Source organism: Lemur catta, chromosome 1 (genome assembly GCF_020740605.2).
Source record: "Lemur catta isolate mLemCat1 chromosome 1, mLemCat1.pri, whole genome shotgun sequence".
In the NCBI taxonomy this organism is placed as follows: domain Eukaryota; kingdom Metazoa; phylum Chordata; class Mammalia; order Primates; family Lemuridae; genus Lemur; species Lemur catta.
The window spans coordinates 255,680,172-255,685,137 of record NC_059128.1 but is presented as its reverse complement, the minus strand read 5'-3'; positions in this window follow the sequence as shown (position 1 = coordinate 255,685,137).

Genomic DNA, 4,966 nt, shown 5'->3' with positions numbered 1-4,966 from the left:
CTCCGAGCCTGTGCCTCTCTCCCACGCAGTCCAAAGAGAGAAGACAACACTGCAGTGCGTAGAGGCAGAACAGTGCTCTTCTGGAAGCAAGACTGTAACTACAGGGCTTCCAGACTAAGCAAAACCTCTGCCATCGAATTCAAAAGACTATCTAGCATTGCCAAATAGGACGCGATTGGCCACCATAATGGACTGAATAAACGAAACCCTTGTTCCCGTTTCCTTACATAAAGCAATAGAGCATAAATAGAGTGATGCTTGTCAAACAGTGGTTTTTGTATCACAGAATCATTCAGTTTTATAAAAATGGAGATTTCTGTGACCCAACATAGACAAATTAACACAGAATCTTAGGGGTTATAGCTCTAAACCGTGTGTTTTCAAAAAGCTGCACTTATGCATACTGAGATTAAGACTTATTGAGAGAAGGGCAGGTTGGGCAGTCACAAGGGAGAGAGCACCAGGGATGCTGCCAAAATCAGTAGCTTTGTTATTGTCCAATAGTCTGACTAAATTCATGTCTCAGTGAAGACTCACATCAAAAGTAGAGTGCTGAAAACTTGGGAACAGGAGATATAGTTAGCCTAGAATAAATCACAGCATGAGACATCCGATGGTCAAAGGGCCTAGACCAGAATAGGAAACTTGGAAATAAAACACTCTCTGAGGACAAGATACGGTAGCTGTTCAAAAGACTGAGCTGAATCTAACTAACCGGTTCATCTCCATGTAATGGACAAAGTCATGGGAGAAGAAGGACCAGACAACAGCAGCAGTGAAAGATTGATGTTACAGTAAATGTTGATTCCAGCTGCTGAGCCTCTTCTAGACTTTATTCTATTGTGATAGCAACTCCTCCTCATACATGGTCAGCCTGAGAAATAACCAGGAGTGTGTTATTGGGGTCAGATGTGAGTATGTGAAGAAAGAAGTCTAATTGTCACCTAAGGGCTAATTGGCTTTTCAAAAATAAGGCATTTTAGTGAAGAATGTTCTAGACTAATCAATTTTATTCAAGGTTTTTTTGCCAAAACATTAACCACAGCTAGCATAGAGAGTACACTTACTTAGGACCCACCTGGAAAGAAACTAGATATGGTTTCATTACATGAGGGGAAAAGAAATTAAACATTGCAGCATGCTATTATTGAAAAATAAGAGGGAAATAAGTGCTGTAAGTGGTCATTTTCTACTTATTTGGCAAGGCATTTTTTTCACTCAAGATATACTATTTTTAGATGATTGTTCATTCAGTTACTCTACTTCATGTTAACAAGGGAAATCTACTACACTTGACATGAGCTTTGATTTATAGTCCATAAACTGAAGAAAAAATAAAAATGCAAACATGAGACACACAGAAGCAATTTATCCACCTTGTCTTTCAGTTGACAGACCAGCTTCAAATTTCTAGTAATGTGTTTTAGCATGAAATCAAGACATGTCATTCAAAGGTAAGTAAAGAATAAAAAGTGTGGCAAAACACACAGTGGTCAGAAACTAAAATCTCCAAGAAATAGTGCCCAAGAAAATGGCAAAGTAGCTCTGTGGATAATTTGTTCTTAAACTGTTATGTTCCACTCACTTATTCTTTTTATTTTAAATTCACATTATCTTACATCCATTTACCTCATCAAATTTTACATTTATTTCCTCAGTTTCAATTTAAAGATAGACTATTCCAAAATCAGTTAAAAGGCTTCAACTAAAACACATGATTCAAGCAGTAGCGAAGCCCAGATTGCTCTGACCAGAGTATCAGAAATGAAGTAAAATAAACAATTTGTTGCTTAACAAATGGAAGATCAGAGTGGCCCTTTATTTTGCTTTGACTAGTTGGCTGGGTAGACACTCTAGGGAAAGTCAGCAAAACTAGTTTTCAGAGGTTGGCAAGAGTTTCTTAGGGAATTCTAAGTATCCTACTTTGCAAGAGAGATTACAGTTTAATATGCTCTCTCTGAATATCTTTTCTTATTACCTAATTGGTTGAAGTTATTAAAAACTTCTCAGCGAGTTGAGTTTCAATTCACACCTTGTAAAAAAGGCTAAAATATGCACACAGAAGACTCTTGTAACAGAAAGAGCAGTGTTGCTCTTTGGAATGACTCATTATAGCACAAAAAGTAGGGCCTGAAGGTAGACTATGAGATTTAACACTCACCTCTGTGGAATAGGTGAAGTGCAACATTTAACATCAATCTTTACTTTTCAGTTAATACAGCTCATTATGGACCAGATGGCTTAACTGTTCTGCCATTTCCTGCATAATTTTTTACAAGACTAGAAATTTGCCTTTTTTTAAAGAAAAGTAAAATGTCATAATAGTGAGATGTGTAGTTTCAAGGTGAGATGCTAAAAGTAATTTGGGATTCATTTAAAACAGTTTCTAAAATCCAGGTGAAATATTTCAGTAGTGAAGCGTTTTTAGGAGACATTTAAATACTCACCTATAATTCTTTTATGTGTATCATTATAATTACCTCAGTTGTACGGCTCTGAGTAATTTTCCTGCATTTTGATTGTATATACAGGGAAGAACTATTTGATTCATGAGTTGTTCAAATAAACCTCCAACGTCTATGAATAGAGATTCATGCACTGGCTATATTTCTATGCCCTCAACACATTTTATTGAAGTATTTGGTTCAACAATGCACTTTTTCTGCTATGATGTTTATGTGATAATTACTAATAAGTTTCAATTATTAAAAAAAACAGCTAGTATTTGAGTATGACATAGATATAGCTTTATGGATGATTATTGCATATGAAACACAACATTCCATAAAATGTCCAAAGACTTCATATAACTAAAGCTTCCATCTTTGTATTAGAAATAAAGAAACCCAAATAGCTCTACACTTACACTGGTGTCTTTCTACATATCTCACAGATACCATTCATGGAGCAGCTCTAGTTAGTATTAAACTTCTTGTACCTAAAGCTGCTTTTTGTGTTCATGCTCCAGCATTCCACAAGCACATGTTGAAATCTGCTTGACCGTAAGTTTTACAGTCTGTTTCTTTTGTTTTGATATCCTTCATTTCTACCACCCTCTTTAAGATGAGAGATATCAATTAGAAGTTCAAATATCTAATGGAAAAGTAGGATGATCTTGGAAATTAACATATGTTCTGTCAAGCATTTGGTCCTTCATAAAAGTTTAAGCAAAAAACCATTTGGTGATAGAATTTTAAACATTTCTCAGAAGACTTTAGCTCAATATGTCAACATAAAAATCAAACCTAATTTACTTACGTGAAAACATCAAAACATTTACTGAGAAACAAGAAAGTCTCTGTTTTACCGAAACCTAAAGAGTGTCAAACAGAAGTTCTACAAGGGCAGCAATAAAGTATTTTCTGCAGACAGAGGCAGTGCATGGCAAGTTGTTGTATAGTTTAAATCTATGTCTGTAGGGAAAAAAAACCCCAGCTATGGATGAGTAGTTCTATTATGTTTTCTTTCCTATTTTTTAACCAAAAAGTACAGTAAGAACTGACATGAAGTTTTCTCTACCTAAATCAGTTGCAACTTTTTATAATACCTAGTTTTGCTCCTTACTTCTTGTGTCAGACCCAGAAAATAATGTCTAACCCCTAGTAAGCACTCAATAAATATTTACTAAATAGCTATTTAGCTTTAGTGACTTTTCATATAAAATTTACATGCCATTTTAATCCTTATAATAGTCTCTCCCCAAAATATTTATAACGCTCAACCTTCTAAATCTAACTCCAAAATTTTCACAGAAACAAAGACTTTTCTCCAGGGAAGTTCTTGCTGTGGTCTAGCAATATTTTTTCTGTTTATTCATCTTTCCTTCCAGGTAAATATATTTTTATACCCAATAATTAATTATTTTCTCATGCCCTACCAATAATGGCTTGATATATTTCCACTCTAAAAATTTTAACTCCAAGTACTTAATACTAGACACTTAGATTCTCAAAGCATAACTCAGAGACTTCAACACTAATGATGAATGCACTTTGGAAGAATCTTCAGGATACAATTGATTTTACTGATGAAGTTCAAACCATGTAGTCATGAGTAAATTAAAATTTGAGAGCACCTAATCATTAGTGTAAATATACTTAAAATAATTGGCATTCATCAATTGAATTTTCTGCAAAACAATTCCTTTAATCAATTTAACAAAAATTATTAAATTACATAATCTGTTTCCATTGTGCTATGCTATTAGTTATAAATGTTGCTTTACTTAAATATTATTTGTACGAAGGTCACTGTAAGATAAGATGAAATCAGTGAAAACCTGTGTGTAGGGGTGTGTGTGTCCATGGGAGTGCACCCCATGTCCTTTGCCTCCTCTGTCCTCCCAGGTGAGATCTTTGGCACAGATCCTGCCATAGCAGTCCTAGAACATTCACCATTGTCTCACAGATGGGAAGAAAAGCAGGAATGATTCAGGGAAAGAAGATAGAAGCGTTTTCAATTTTTCCCCATTCAGTATGATGTTGGCTGTGGGTTTGTCATATATTTGTATCATTTTTAGATAGGCCCCATCTATGCCTATTTTGTTAAGTGTTCTTATCATAAAAGGGTGTTGAATTTTGTCAAATGCTTTTTCTGCATCTATTGAGAGGATCATATGATCTTTATTTTTGCTTCTATTTATGTAGTGAATTACATTTATAGATTTGCATATGTTAAACCATCCCTGCATCTCTGGGATGAAGCCCACTTGGTTGTGATGGATTATTTTTTTGATAAGCACTTGGATTCGATTTGCTAGGATTTTATTGAGAATTTTTGCATCCATATTCATAAGGGATGTTGGTCTATAGTTTTCTTTTTTTGTTGCATCCTTTCCTGGTTTTGGTATTAAAATTATGTTGGCTTGGTAAAATGTGTTGGGGAGAATTCCATCCTTCTCGATATTGGAGAATAGTTTATGTAGGATGGGCACCAGTTCTTCTTTGTAGGTATGGTAAAATTCAGG